Raw genomic sequence first — 16,925 nt, 5'->3', positions numbered from 1 at the left:
AGGAGAAAGAAAGGAAGGAAGCAAGGAAGGAAGGAAGGGAGGAAGTGAAGGAGGGAGGGAGGGAGGAAGAAGGAAAGAATGCTGATCAGAAGAGGTGGGAACTAGACATCCTATGTTCTAGGATGCTCTGCTTCTTCAGATGCAGAGAATATGGGTTGCAATTCCACCTGGGATGCACTATCTCTGTGACGTTAGACCAATTACTCTACCTCCCTAGACCTCAGTTTCTCTTTCTGCAAACTGAGACGATTGGACTTCATGGTCTCTGAGGTCTTTTCTAGCTCTAGGTCTATTATTCTGTGATCTTCCTTTCTGTCCCTTACATGGGCTAGGTGACCAAAATCAAGCAAACCAATATCATAGAGGTGAGAGGGACCTCAGGGACCATCTAGTCCAACATCATTACTCTACGGAAGAGGAAGCTGCAGCCCATGGAGGAAAAGTGGCTTGCCTAAGACCACAGCATAGTGTCAGAGGAGGGATTCAAACCCAGGGCTTCTTGATTCCTATGAAGGAAATCTTTCCAATGAACCAAGCCTGCTTAAGGGTTTTTAACAAAACTATACATGGCCTTCTAATCTTTTCTTGCAGAAGGCAGACTGGAATAGAGTGCTGGACTTGGAGGCAAGAAGACTGAATCCCCAAGTCTTATCAGCTGTCTGGCCCTGGATGAATCAGCTCAACTCTTTGGGTCTCTTTAAATAAAATGGGAATAAACATAACACTCACCATATAGAATTTTTGCATCAAATGTGATAATATATGAAATGCACTTTTGAAAGCACAGAAACAAAAAAAACCTTAAAGTGTTATATAAACTTAGCTATTATTATTTTTATCCTTAGGGAATATTTTAAGGAGAGAGTTTGGAAGGAAAAAACCCCACCACATTTGCTTCTATTACTCATATTAGTTTCCTGTCTCTTGCAAGGCTAGAGAAAATAAAATATTTTTCAGTATCTAATAGTTTGGGCAAAGAATTATTCAATCATTTTCAGTTGTGTCCAACTCTGTGACTCCTTTTGGGGTTTTCTTGGCAAAGATACTGGAGTGGTTTGACATTTCCTTCTCCAGCTCATATTATGGATGTAAACTGAGGTTAACAGGATTAAGTGACTTGCCCAGGGTCACACAGGTGGTAAGTGTCCAAGGCCATATTTGAACTTAGGTCTTTCTGACTCCAGATCCAGCATTCTATCCACTGAGCCACCTAGCTGCCCCAGGGAGAAAACATTGGAGCGGCCCTCATAGGAAAGTTAAGGCTCTTGTGCTATAAGAAGGCCAAAGTAGAAGGAACCAAAGAAAATTGCCCCCATGTGCTCTTTGTTCATGGCTGAATTAGTCTAGTGATTACCTGAATAAATACTTGTTGACGAATCGACTCAGCCTTATCCCTAGCTTGGGTCATGATGCCCTTGCCATCCTCCCCAGGGTCTTCCCAGACAAGATATGCAGGGTGGGGCAAACTGGCAAATATTCCTTCTCAGGGTCCAAAAATGCAAGACAGACTGGTTTTGCAGTGCTCTTACTGCTCTTCTCACCATTTACATACTCATTCTGTGGAAGAGGATAGGGATGAGGTGGAACCCCGTTATTTTTCTTGGATTTTACACATTGGTAGGGAACTATGCATCATTCCAATTTATTGGTTATGGGCAGATAGAACACCCAGATTGTATTCACTTTACAGAGAAGAACACACCTTCCTGATGATTTATCCATTCTTAGAATAGGATCATGGATTGGGAATTGGAAGATACCTTCAATATCATCTGGTACAAACTCCACATTTTATTGATGAGGAAACTGAGCTCAAGCAAAATGGAGGGCCCTGTCCAGGTATAGGCCAACAATCTGGATCCAACATGCATGTATTAAGTACCTACTATGTACAAGTGCTATACTAGAAATTAGAGATAATCTTCCCCTACCCCCTGTTCTTTACTTCAAGGATCTCATGCTCTAACAGATGCAACATATAAGCATAACAGTATGTATGTGATAATTTAAGGAAGAGGGAGTAAACACTAACAACAAAGGTCACATAGATAGTAATGAATAGAAAGAAAATTCTAGCTCAAGGTCTTCTTTCTCTAAATCCGGAATTCTTTTCATTATACCAACTTCTTCTTTCTTTTAATCCAGGAATTAACACCTGGCTAGTATTCTTCTACAATATTTTCATGTCACTTTGAATCCTTCATCTGGCATTCTGAGGCTAAAAAGTGTACAATTTTCTTCTTAATTAACTTTTTCAGAGCCAGGGCCTCAATTCTACTTCATCCTTCAACACCATGATTTTATGATTTGAAGGATTTTGTCCAAGTCATGATTATTGAAAAAAGTTAAATATAAATGATAATCATAGACCTGTGAATTCAACAGACTTGGGGATGAGGAACTCTTGGTGTGGAAACTCCCTCCAGTGTCAGATCAGGGATTCAAATGATGCATTATTATCTTAGAAAGTCATCTGGGTCACTGAGAGGTGAAGTGATTTGTTTGGGTCACATGTGATAGGAATTGAATCTATGTTTTCCTGACTCCATTGTTTTTTTAAAAAAAAATAATTCCATTTATTTATTTATTTTAAATTTTCAACATTTGTTTCCACTAGATTTTGAGTTGCAAATTTTTCTTCCCCTCTTTCCCTTATGCCCTCACAACAAAATAGCGAGCCTACTGAATATCCCTTCCCCCAATCTGATCTCTCTTATATCCTCCCCCATGCCACCCTAACTTTCTAGCAGGGCAAGATGGATTTCCATACCCCAGTGCCTGTACATCTTATTTCCCAGTTGCATGTAAAAACAATTAAAAAATGTTTTTAACATTTGTTTTTAAAACTTTGATTTCCAGATTCTTTACCTTCTTCCCTCCTCACCACCCCATAGGTGTATATGTGTAGTTACGCAAAACATTTCCATAGTAGTTATATTGTGAAAGACTAACTATCCTGTCCCCCACTAATTCTACTTTCTCCTTTGACCCTGTCCCTTTTCAAAAATGTTTGCTTCTAACTACCCTCTCCCCTAATCTGCCCTCTCTTCTCTCATCCCCCCTCTTATTCTCTTCCTCCCTAATTTCCTGTAGGTAAGATACCCAATTGAGTGTGTATATCATTCCCTCCTCAAGCCAAATTCAATGAGAGTAAGGCTGACCCATTCCCTTTCACCTTCCTGCTCTTCCCCTCCATTGTAACAGTTTTCTCTTGCCTCTTTTATATGAGATAATTTATCCCATTCTATCTCTCCCTTTCTTCTTCTTCCAATGTATTCCTCTCTCACCTCTTAATTTTATTTTTAGATATCATCACTTCATATTCAGCTCATGCTGTGCCCTCTGTCTATGTATACCTGTACACACACACACACACACACACACATACAAACACTCATATATTTATACACAAATACACCCTCCTGTACATACATATATATATGTAGGCATACATATATATATATGTAGGCATACATGCACACACACACACATATATATACATATACATATCTATTACCTTCAACTATCCTCATACTGAGAAAAGTCTCATGAGTTAAAACAATTATTGTTTTTCTATATAGAAATGTAAATAGTTTGACTTTAATAAGCTACTTATGATTTCTTTTTCCTCTTTACCTTCTCATGGTTCTCTTGCTTCTTGTATTTGAAAGTCAAATTTTCTGTTCAGCTCTGGTTTTTTCATCAAGAATACTCAAAAGTCCTCTATTTCATTGAGTGACCATATTTTTCCCTGAAGCATTATACTCAGTTTTGCTGGTTAGGTGATTCTTGGTTTTAATCCTAGCTCCTTTGACCTCTGGAATATCATATTCCAAGCCCTTTGATCCATTAATGTAGAAGCTGTTAGATCTTGGGTTATACTGATTGTATTTCCACAAAACTCAAATTGTTTCTTCCTGACTATATGCAGTATTTTCTCCTTGACCTGGGAACTCTGAATTTGGGCATAATATTCCTAAGAGCTTTCTTTTTATGATCTTTTTAATGAGGTGATTGGTGGATTCTTTCAATTTCTATTTTGCCCTCTGGTTCTAGAATATCAGGGTGATTTTGCTTGATAATTTCTTGAGAGATGATGTCCAGGCTCTTTTTTTGATCATAGCTTTCAGGTAATCCAATAATTTTTAAATTATCTCTCCTGGATCTATTTTCCAGGTCAGTGGTTTTTCCAAGGAGATATTTCACATTGCCTTCTATTTTTTCATTTGTTTGGATTTATTTCATAGCTAAACTCATTAGTTTCCATTTGCTCCAATCTAATTTTGAAGGAATTATTTTCTTCAGTAAGTTTTTGAAATTCTTTTTCCAGCTTGCAAATACAGCTTTTTAAGGCATTCTTCTCCTCATTGGCTTTTTGGGCCTCTTTTGCCATTTGAGTTAGTCTATTTTTTAAGGTGTCATTTTATTCAGTATTTTTTTCATCTCCTTTAACAGGCTGTTGACTCCCTTTTCATTATTTTCTTCCCTCATTCTCATTTGTGTTCCCAATTTATCCTCCACTTCTCTTACTTGAGTTTCAAAATCCTTCTTGAGCTCCTCTATGGCCTGTAACCAATTCATATTTTTCTTGTAAGCTTTTGATGCAGGAGTTTTTACTTTGTTGTCTTCTTCTGGTTCTGTTTTGATCCTTTTTGTCCCCCAAAAGGGATTCTATGGTCTGATTGTGCTTCCTCTGTTTGCTCACCTTGCCAGTCAATTACTTGATTTTGATCTCTTTGCCACAGTAGAACTCTGCTTCCAGAGTGGAGAGAGCTGTGTCCCAAATCGCTATGGTTTTCACAATGTTGTCAGAGCTGTTGACCAAGCTCTGAGGAGGGAACCTTCTCTACAGCCACCAGAAGCTCTGACCCACTGGCCACACAGCCCAGGACCACCACCCAAGACAGCTACCCAGCTCCAAGTAGGTCAAAGCAAGAGAGATTACCCTCTTTATGGTCACTTGATTCCCCCTGTGATCTGTAGGCAGGGCTCTGGAGGCAGCTGTGCCACAGCAGCTGTAACTGCCCAGCCTCCTCAACCTCTCACCCTGGGGGCAGGGGCCAGACCGTGCTCTTCCATCACTCAGTTCCAATAAAGTTCTCCACTGATCTTTTACTTTTTCTTTGGCATTTATGGGCTGAGAAGTCTGGAAACCACCACAGCTGCTGGTGATTCACTCTCCTGACATCTGCTCTGGCCAGTCGGGGCCACAGGTTGGGCCACCCTGGGTCTGGGCCTACACAGCTCAAGCAGGACTGCACTTGGCTCCCAGATCGGTGAGATAAACCCTTTCTGTCAGCCTGCCAGGCTACCTTCAGTGGGAGATTTGTTTCCTTCTGTCACTTTGTGGGTTCTGTAGCTCTAAAATTTGTTTAGAGTCACATTTTACAGGTGTTCGAGGTGGTTGGAGCCAATAATTGCAATTATTCTATCATGATGCATAATTTGGTCCTTTTGAGGTTCAGGGATTGAAGATTTTTTTCTGAAAGCAGACCACATTGGAGGTCACATGATAGGAAGTTTTGCAGAGGATATTTCTCTGCATAAATTGCTTGGATCAGATGTGTCTGAGGTTCCTTCCAGTCTTGATATTCTCTGATTGTGGTTTATAAAGTGTTTCTTCACAGTAACAATGAGGTAGATAAAATAATAAGCCAGTGGCACCTTCCCTAGAATGATGTACAAAATCCAATGTTTGGAGAATGGTAATGCTGTGTTTGAGTTGTTTGATTCTGCAAAATAGAAATTTAAAGTGCACCTGCAGGTTATGTGCAGGACTAATGTTTAGAGTAAAGACTGGTGCTAGGTCACAGAAAAAAAAAACAATTTCTCTATTTTTATACAATATTATTGTATTCCACAAAACCTCAGAATTTCAGGGTGAGAAAGAACCTTATGAGGAATTTCCAGTAGAGAGAAGACAGAAAAAAATACACTTATAACCTCACAAAACAACTGTGATTGAGTTCATAAAGTGAGTATGTGATCTTGGTTCATTTCCCATCTCTGATGCCTATTACTTGTATGACCTTGGTCTGGTGCATTGCATGGGGAATTCCTGGTCTGGTAAGATTTGGCCCCAGGAGGATTCTGAGTTCAAAAGAACACAAGGTTTGAAATCAGAGGGTCCAGGCTCAAATCTTGTCTTTGCCACATTCTACCAGTATGACCTGCAGGACAACACATCCCTGCTCTGGGTCTCAGTTTCCTCTCTTATAAAATCTGGGGGTTAGGCTTGTTGGCCCTGAAGTCCTATTCCAGCTCTAAATCCCATGACCTCAGATGTTATGGTTGTATGAACACAGCCAGTAGCCAGGGCAGCTTTTCACTGTCTAATTAGACTCCCTGGCAATTTCTTTTTCATTTTTCTTGCATCAGTTAGGAAGTACTTGCCAACTTCTCCCTGAACCCCTATTTCAGGGCCCCAACTCTCATTAGCTCCTTTCCAGAACTGGGTCAGTAAAAACATTTGTAGAGTATGAGTGCCCTCCCTAATTCCTCTGCCCTCCTGCTGTCAGTGCCAATGTCTTCCACATGCTTGTTCCACTCAGTTTCACAGCACCATAGAGGACTAGATTTAGACCTAGGAAAAACATCGAGGACATCCAGACCAACCTCTCATTTTAGCCATGGGGAAACTGAGGCCTAGATAGTCGCAGTGATTTCCTCCTGTCAAAGTACATTCCCCATTTCTCACACATCCCAAAGAGAGAACGTTTTACAGTGAAAAAGCAAGCTGGCTTGTCAGAGGAGCTGGATTAATATCTTGTCTATATCACTTACTTGTGTAATTCTTGGCAAGTCCTTCAACTCTCTGGATCTGTTTCTTCCTCTGCAAAAGGAGGGCATTAGAGTCTATTTTAGAGTTTGAGACTGTGTTTAGCCTCTCAAAGATGCCTTCCTCCTGTGCTTCTGGTATCTTCTGAGCCTCCGTGGGACTCAGTTTCCTCATCTGTAAAACAAGGGCATTGGACTAGATGGCCTCTAAGGTCCATTACAGCTCTAGATCTATGATATAATTAACTTCCAGGGGGCAGCTAGTTGGCAAGTGGATAGAGTGCTGGACCTGGAGTCAGGAAGCTCTGAGTTCAAATCCAGCCTCAGACACTTACTAGCTGTATGATCCTGTGTGAGTCACTCAATTCTGTTTGTCTTAGTTTCCTCATCTGTAAAATGTGCTGGAGAGGGAAATGGCAAGTCACTCCAGCATCTTTGCCAAGAAACCCCATGGACAGCATTGGTGTGCTATGGCCCATGGGTTCACAAAGAGTCAGACACAGCTCAATGACCGAACAACAAGGTGGTAGGGAACAATAACAACAACAAAAACAGCCCATACGCTCAAGAAACTTACTTTGTGTCAGTGTAAACAACGTGTATGCACATAAGCATTGTTATGAATAATAACTAACATTTATGTGAGCACATTAAGGTTTACAGAGTGTTCTATGTGTATTTTCTCATTTGATCTTCACAACCCTGTGAGATAGGTGCTATTAGCATCCCCATTATACAGATGAGGAAACTGAGGCTGAGAAAAATTGAATTGCTTTCTCAGGGTCACCCAGGTAGGAAGGGTCCAAGGCAGGATTCAGATTGGTGTCTCCCTCATTTCAAATTCAATGCTGTACCCACTGTGCCAACCACCTGTCCATATGAAAAACATATGCAAAGGAAATATAAAATAATTGGAGGGCGATAGCAGCTGTGGAGAAAGGGGAAAAATCTCCTTCGTTAGGTGACTTGAGCTGACTTGTTTGCCTGTGAAGGAAGCTAGCGATTCTTCAAAGCAATGGTGAGGAGGGATTATCTTTCAGTCATGGGAGAGAGATTTCCAAGACTCCAGAAACAGAATATTGTATAGAGTTTGGCAGAGTTGTTGAGTATGTGAAGGGGAGTCATGGTAGACTAGAGTTAGATCATGAAGGGGTTTGAATGCCCAATTGAGAAAGATGTATTTTGTCCTAGAGTTAATAGGGAGCCACTGGAGGTTTTTGATCTGGGAAGGAACATGGTGAGAAACTTATGAGAAAAGGACACATCATATGAAAAGTTATTTAAAGGAAGTGGTCTCCCTTGACTGGTAACATGTGGGTCAAACAAGCTAACATTGGCATAGAGATTGTGTGGGAGAAACTTTAATTATTAACTCATGTGGTACAAGTCCAAAAGGTGTCCTCAGTCACATTCTGATCCAAGGAAGGAAGGATCTGGAGGTTAACTTTAGGACTGTATAAGTACACAATGTTTTCAGGGCAAAATTCTGAAGGTGAAAGGATAGAGCAACTATATTAAAAGGCTCTACAATGTATTCTGTGTTACCATGGCATAGGGAAAATATTAAAGGCTGTCCTAGACATTAAATTGTAGTTTCAATATAATAACTTACCCACAAGCAAGATCATGGCTACCTTTGGAATTCCTTAAGTGGACTGGGGATTTGATTTGGTGTCAGTTGGCATGGGTTCAAATCTTGGCTCTGTTACTTATTATCTGTGTGACCTTAGACAAGTCACTTCAATTTCATGGGCCTCAGTTTCCTCATCTGAAAAATGAAGAATTAGGATGACATCTCCTCTTGATGTCCCTTCTAGCTCTAAATGCAGGGTGTCCCTAAAGTCTGGACACATAGGAAATCTCATTAACTATACATATTTTCAAGAAATGAAATGAATGAGATTTTCAACATTTTGTTTAATTAGCATGAATTTTAGCCATGACAATATGTAATAAAAGCTTTCATTAGTTATTAGGAACTATTTTCTGTATTAATGAGATTTATTTAATTAATTAATGAGATTTCCTATGTGTCTCCTATGTCTTCCTATGAAATCTCATTTATTAAATAAAATGTTGTTTAAAATTTCATTTATTTCATTTCTTGAAAATACATAGTTAATGAGATTTCCTATGTGTCCAGACTTTAGGGACACCCTGTATATACTTCTTTGGTCCTAGCTCTGTGACTTTCAGTAGGCATTTCCTGATCTGTGTAGTGATGATGTGGCAGTGAATCAATGTCCCTTTCTTTTTTTTTTTTTTTGGCCTTTTGGAGGGCAATTTGGGGTTAAGTAACTTGCCCAAGGTTACACGGCTAGTATTTTTGTGTGGGTGTTAAGTGTCTCAGGCTGGAACCGAACTCGGGTTCTCCCGATTCCAGGGCCAGCACTTTACTCACTGCGCCACCTAGCCGCCCCTAATCAATGTCCCTTTCAACTCTAGATCTGATGACTCACCGTATGAAGGAGTTTGGAGGAACCCACCTGTAGCAGGTTTTCTCTCCCTTTGTGTGGGGTATAACAGTAATTCTTTAAGAAATTATTTCTAAACTAAATATATGCTTATCAGGTGGGGAATAGCATTTTACAGGTCACCTGCAATATATGGTTGAGGTGTAGTATGATTACGGCATAAGAAATTTTGAAAGGAGAAATTTTGAAAGAAACCTGGGAAGACATGTACAAATGGATGCAAAGTGAAGCAAGAAGAACCAGAACAATTTACAAGGACCATAATAAGGGAAAGGAATGGAACTTTAAGAGGCTTCAAGAACTCTGATAATTTTAACAACCAGCAAACTATACCATCTCAAAGCTAATTAATGATGGAACAAATTTGAAAATGTCGTTTAGATTTGGTAGGTGTAAAATTATTATTATTTTTTAAAGCAACTGGGGGTAAGTAACTTGCCCAAGGTTACACAGCCAGTTATTTTGTGTGGGTGTTAAGTATCTGAGGCCGGAACCAATCCCGGGTCCTCCCAACTCTGGGGCCGGTGCTCTTACTCACTGCGCCACCTGACCGCCCCAAGTGTAAAATTCTTAATGGATAGCATAGGGAGATAGAGACCAACCACTTCAAAATAGAATCTAGATGTCACATTGAACCAATGGACGAGAGCGATCCTTCCAAACACTTTGATCTGTTGTAGGCAAGACACGCTGAAATAAAATCAACAAGGAGAACACAGTGTCTGCATATGGTAAGAGACTAACTGGCATCCTGGAATAGATACTGGATTGCAAAATGGGAATATTCCCATCCCTGGTTTTCCCTCTCACCTGCTCTGCATCATCTTCACTGTCTCTTTCTCATCAGCATCTACTTTGAATTTTCTATCATTCTCCCCAAATTCCAAATAGAAGGGCAAAGCTGAAGAGATTATATTGCTTTGGAGCTCAATGCCTGATTTACTCATTCAGTTCTATTCAACCAAAAAAAATGAAACAAGAATTAGTGCCCACCATATGTTAGTTACCACATAAGAATCTCGTGCTACAAAGGGGAAAAAATAATTCCTACCTTCAAAGAGCTTACATTTTACTGGGCATGAGGAGTAAAGGGAAAGAACATGGACCCAGATAAGCAAATGCAAAATATGTATAAAGTAATTAGAAGAGAGGGAAGATGCTAATAACTGGAGAGAAGAGTGAGTTCATGAAAGGTCTTCTCTAGGACATGTGACTTGAAGGAAGCTGGAATTCTTTAGGGCCATCTTGAATTCTTTGACCCATACCACTTTTTAAGTTCTGTCTCTGCTACTCCATAGGTGTGTGTGTGTGTGTGTGTGTGTGTGTGTGTGTGTGTGTAGGAATGTGTGGTAGATCATGTGTGAATGTGTGTGTTATGTGTGTACAGATGTGTATGTGAATGTGTATGAGTGTGTGTATGTTGTGTGCATATGGATCTATGGATGTGTGTATGAGTCTGGGGAAATCATTTCACTTCTTTGAAGCTGCCTTTACTCTTCCATAAAATGGAGATGACAATATTTAAAATGCCCTCCTCTTCCTTCTCCTCTCAGGAATCTGTTGGGCATATCTTAAAGCCTGGGAGAAATCAGAGTTCTCACTATAATCTGAAGTCAAAAGAAACCTGGATTTTACTGCTGACTTCAACACTGAGCAGCTGTGTGACCCTGGGCAAGTCATTGTAGCTCCCAAAGCCTCAGTTTCCACATCTGAAAAAAATGGAGATGATAATAATACTACTTAATACTAATACATCACCAAGTGTATCTCATGGAGTTGGTGAAAAGCAAGCACTTTCCAGGAAGTATTTCATGATGAAAAGAGACCTGGGGTTAGAGTCAGATCTAGATTTGAGTCTTGGTTCTTCTGTTTGCTACCTGTGTGAACTTGGATAAGTCATTCATCCTCCATGGGGCTCAGGTTCCCAATCTGAAAAATGAGAGAATTGGACCAGAAGCTGCTGAGCTCTCTTCTACCTCAATATTTGTGACTTTATGAATAAATTTTTTGCTTTTTGGAGGGCAATTGGGGTTAAATTACTTGCCCAAGGTCTCATGGCTGCTTAAGTGTTGTGTTGGAGTCTGGATTTGCACTCAGGTCCTCCTGACTCTAGGGCCAGTGCTCTATTCACTGTACCACCTAGCTGCCCTGACTCTATGAATCTTAAAATGTTATTGAAGTCTGACTTATTATAAAAAGATAGGTTATTTTCCTTGCTTTTGATCCACTCTGATTTCTTTACACAATTCATCATATGGTTGTTTATCCAGTAAAGAGTGTGACTTTGAAGGTTGAATCTTATCTTGATGTCTAATGCAATGGCTAGACCAAGTTCTATTCTCCTGCCCAACCCTTTTTCTTCAATCTGTGAAACCTCATATTCACTTCTCTAAGGTAGACAGGGTCAAGGTTCAGTAATCCTACTTTATCATCATCCCTGGAGCAGGTCAAACAAATCAACTCATTTCCTTCACACCTTAAGGTGCGTGTGTGCACACACACACACATACCAGGACTACAGATTTCAAAGTATAACCCTCCACGAAGCCTCTAGCTCCATATAGAAACAAGATGGCCAGGCTGCAGTGGCCAGATGAAGACAGGCACTTGCCCATCTCATACTCAGATGAAAGTATAAACAGGTTGGAGTTAGTAACTTAGTTTCTTGCTTCCTGAATGGAGAAATATCACCCACGGTTTGCTTGTTGAACCTTCAAAAATCCAGAATAAAAGGTATTGTTTCTGTTGGAGTTGCCTTTAGTCCCTAATGCTTTATTTTCCCTGCTGTCTCTGGTCTGATGATTAGACACTTTACTCTTTAGTTGAGTTGTGGGTTTTGTTGGAGGATGTATATGGCATAGATAAAGCATGCAAATTGGAAATGTTAAGCTGCCCTTTTTGTGGAGTAAACATGGATAACCATTGGCTTGGATTCTGTATTCAGTGTCCTTCCAGATTAGTTTGGCAAGTTCAGAGAGGAGATTTTGGAAAGTTAAACCATGTAATGTTTTCTCTGTTAAAAACAAAACAAAACAAAACAAAACGAAATGAAACAAAACAAAACAACAACTAGTATTAGAGCTCTGGAAATGAGCTGTCTAAAGCTGCAAGAGCTGCATGGTGTAGCAGGAAAGAGACCTAGACTTGAAATAGGAGGATCTGGTGCTTGAAATCTACCACATTCTAAATCATGGATTTCCAAGTGTTGGAGGTATTCAAAAGGAGGTTAGGCAAGAGCATTGAAGAGGAGAGGCATGATCAGCTGGGGATAGAGCCAGATGACCTCTGAAGTCCTTTATATTGCTGAGGTTATTTGAACTAAAATGAAGTGTGTGTGTGTGTGTGTGTGCTTCATGCACATGTATGAGTGTGGAGAGAGGAAAAAGAAAAAACTAAACATATTTACTCAATTTTATTACATAAATTCAGATCAAGTAAAATTTTTTAAAATAATTAATGAAAAAAGTGGGGATTAAGGAAGAATAATATCTGACTCCACTCTGTGTCCTGTCCCATTACTCCATGTTTCTTCTATTGTAATCCAAATGATTTGCTTTTACCAATGACTTCTTAGAATCTCCATCCTTCGAAAACTGACTCAAGTGCCACCTCCTACGTGAAGCCTTTCCTGATCTTCCATTTGTGAATGCACTAGCCTTTCCCCTCTTTACTTAAATTCGAATATATTTTGAATTGATTTATATGCGTACATATTATTCACACCTCCAGCCTACAAATAGGATGGAAGTTTCTTGAGGGCAGAAAGAGTTTGATTTTTTTGTCTGGTCCATAGTAGAACTCAATTAATGTTGAATTTATTGCTGAATGAATGTACATACATACATGTATTTATGGATGCATGTATATATGTATGTATAGGAAACCTGAAATCAAAGCCAGAGGTTTTGGCTTCCAGCTCTGCTCTTTATCATGTGCATGACCTTGGAACAAACAACAGAATATAGTTCAATGAACATTCAATTTGGAGTCTCTGGGCATAAGTTCAAATCCTGCTACCTGTGTGACCTTGGTTAGGTCACTTAACTTTGATGGCTTCAGTTTCTTCATCTGTACAATGAGGAGATCGGGCTAAGTGATTTCTAAGGACTTTTTCTTCCCTAAATCTGTGATCTTAACACCTCTCTGAGCCTTAGTTTTCTCCTCTTTAAGAGACTTAGACTAGATGACCTCTAAGTTACCTTCTAACTCTACATTTCTCCTTTCTATGTCTCAGTTTCCCTATCTGTAAAATGAAGGGATTGGACTAGTTGGCCTTTAAGATCCTTTTCAGCAATCCCATGAGCTTTGGGGTTCCTCCTATCTCTCAATCCTATGGCCATAAAATATCTTTTGCATCCCTAACAGTTAAGTTCTAGACACTCACCAGATGCCCAATAAATACTTTTGAATTGGCTTATTGGCAGGAGTGGATGGAATGCAGGTCTGAAAGACTTTTCACTGTACCAGTCCCATTTTATCTCTTGATAACTTCCCCCTTTCTTTCCCCTCCTTTTCTCTTCCCTCTTGGCTCAATGTCAGATCCCAGTCATGTTTCCAGGGAGCATGATACCAGCACAAAAATCATGTTTTCAAAATGGTTTGGTGGAGGCTAGGTTTTTAGGGTACCATAAGCCCCACTGATCTCTGTGATTTCTTTCCCTGATGTCAGGTCACACTTCAATTTACCACTTATTAAATGAATAAGATGCTTTCCTCCTTAGTGGCTATGGTTCTCTTAGCTAGTTTGTGGGATTTAGGTGCTACTGAAATCTGTTTCTCAGGCCTCTGGTGAGCTTAGGGTAAATAGATAGACTATTTGTATTCAATTAGTCAAGCTCTTTCCCTGGCTATCCGACTTAGGAGAGGGAAGCATGAGGCCCTGGGTCTTATAGAATATTCATGTCAAAAATACCAGCTACAAGACTGCCAGGAAGAGATTTTGTGAATACTAATTTTTTTTAACCCACTTGGAAAAAAAAAAGGAATGGATTTCAAATATAATTTACTGTTTTCTACCTGGTGAAAAGGGCATCTCTCCACATGAACTCTGCGGCTGCTGAGTTGAGCAGCGTTTCTTTTGAGAAGGCTGTGTTCCCAAATTAACTTGTTCGGATTCAAAGCAGAATTGTGATGATGCATCCGCCAGGCAGCACAATCGGCCCCTCGCTTCAGTGGCCTGCCTGCTGCTCAGCTCAGCCCACTTTGGTTCCAAGTCTTGGCTGGGCCTGGCAAGCTGGATCTCTGGGCCTCAACTCTGGCCAAACCCGTGACAAAAAAAAAAAAAATGGGAGCACGCTGGGGAAGCTTTTCTCATGCCAGGTTTGGATAATTCATCTTTGAAGGCCCAGAGCCAACCTCCGGGAGTGAAAGCAGGGAATCATGGGGCATATTTTGATTAGTTTACCTTTAAGAGACACAGATAGACAGAAAGAGAAAGAAGAAAGGAGATTGGAAATGAATACATCTCTCACTCTTCAAAAATGTCTAACTGCTTCGGCCTACCTTGGACTTCCAACTGAATGAAAATGCATTTGAAAAGTCATTTCAGACATGCCCTGGGATTTCCTTTGGCCTTGGGAAGTGGGCACAGTGTGAGATTTGGGTGCCCACGGCTTTTGTTTGGCCAATCCTAGTGGGTCTGAAGTGGGCAGTGGAAAATGACAAGGGGCCTCTGGGTGGTACAGCAGCACACTCAGACCATCCTGTTGCTGTCACTTCTGACAGCCTCCGAAAGATGTGGCCTCTGGATGGAGTGCTTCCTGATGCCAATCCCCCTCTCGGGGGACCCAGGACAAAGGCACACGCTGGATCTTCACATTTTAGAATGAGGATAATCAATCTTGTTCCCTGTATAGAACAGACCTAATGTTCAAGAAGAGCAATAAACATGACCAGCTGCTCTGGGGCACTTGAAAGGGGTTGGGGAAGAGGGGTGGGAGGGAGGGTTGCTTTTTTTTTTTTTTAACCTGTGGGAAAAAGATTCCACACCAGATTACTGCACAAAGAGACCAGGAAAGGGGAAAATTTTCTAAGCACACAATGGAGTTTAGGGACAAAATAAATAAAAACAACTTTGTTCCTTGAAATGCAAGCAAAACCAAATGTGTTTGTGCTTCCTAAAAGCCAGACATGTTCCTGGACAAATAGAGTATCCTTGTGTACATGACCCTTGTAACGTGGCCCATCAAGCAGGCTGGAATTGCTTGCCAAGGTCAGATAGGTTTACCTGTGGGTCATGATAACTGGTCAGTAGAGGGCTTTGGGAATGTTTTGACAAGAGGAAATGACACTTATTACCAGCTCTATCATTTCAATTTATTTTTAATTCTCTGTTGTAAGTTGTTGCTTCACACTCTATCTCTTCCTTTCATTTTTCTTTCCTGGAGAATTCTTTTTGGTTTAATATTATGGGTTTGTTTATTTGCTTTGGTTTTTGGTGCTAATCTGTGATTCCTTTGTGCTGTTTTCTGGTGCAGGTCAAAAATTCATTTGTAACTTTTTGTATAGGATAGAAGTTAGTTGGGGCACTGAGAGTTGTGGTGCTGGTGTTCAGTTTTTTTTTTCGGTGGGTTTTCTTGGCAAAGATGCTAGTACAGTTTGTTATTTCCTTCTCAGATCATTTTACAGATGAGGAAACTGAGGCAAGGAGGGTCAAATGGCTTGCCAAGAATCACACAGAAGAAGCGTGTGGGGCCAGATTTTAACTCAGGAATTCTATACACTGAGCCATAGTTGTCCCACTAAGAAGTGACCATGGCCAAATAGCTGTATCAGAGGCAGGCCCTGAGCTTGCCTCTTCTGGAGTGACCCTTTATCAGGCTGCTTGTCAAAGTACAGAGTGTAACAAAAATCATCTTTCCCATTGACTGCATAGCTGCTCAGGGTTAGTCTGTTTCATTTTGACTTTGACTGGGAGCTGGGAAGAGCATGGTAGAGCTTGGGGAACAGAGATTCCAAACCACTGGTAACCGTTAACCTCCATTATAATTCTGGGCTCACTCACCAGCTTTAAAATCTTGAGGCAAGATGAGTACAGTCTCAGTTAAGTCTCAAGGCACTGAAGACTGACGATCTCTGAGTTGGACCAGACCTCACAGGACAATTAGTTCAACCCAGACAAAATGAGGAAGCCACTGTATGGTTTCTCCCCAGCACCATTAAAATCCATTAGATCTCAAGGGAGAAGGAACGGGACTCCTATTCCACTTTTTTTTTTCCCAAATGCTTTATTAACTTCTGATTTACATCATTCATTTCCTCCAGATTTTGAGTTATAAATTTTCTCCCGATTTTTCCCCTACCCATTGCCCCAAAACAGCAGTCCCACAGGATATCCCCCCCTCCAATCTGCTCTCTCCCATATGTTCTCCGATACCCCCTTCGACTTTTCTAGTAGGGCATGGTGGATCTCTATGCCCCAGTGCCTGTATATCTTATTTCCCAATTACATGTAAAATAGTATTAATTATAGTATATATATATATATATGTATATTTGAGTATTTGATTTTAAAACTTTGAATTACAGATTCATTCCCTTCCTCCCTTTTCACCCACCCTTACTGGGAAGAAAAGCAGTTCAGTATAGGATATACATGTGTGGCTAATGCAAAACAATAACATAGTAGATATATATATATATATATATATATATATATATATATATATATATATA

Source organism: Petaurus breviceps, unplaced genomic scaffold, assembly GCF_028583685.1.
Source record: "Petaurus breviceps papuanus isolate PSGF00001 unplaced genomic scaffold, PetGlider_PUasm1.0 379, whole genome shotgun sequence".
NCBI classification, from domain to species: Eukaryota; Metazoa; Chordata; class Mammalia; order Diprotodontia; family Petauridae; genus Petaurus; species Petaurus breviceps.
The sequence above is the reverse complement of the archived record's forward strand: the minus strand, read 5'-3'. Positions refer to the sequence as shown.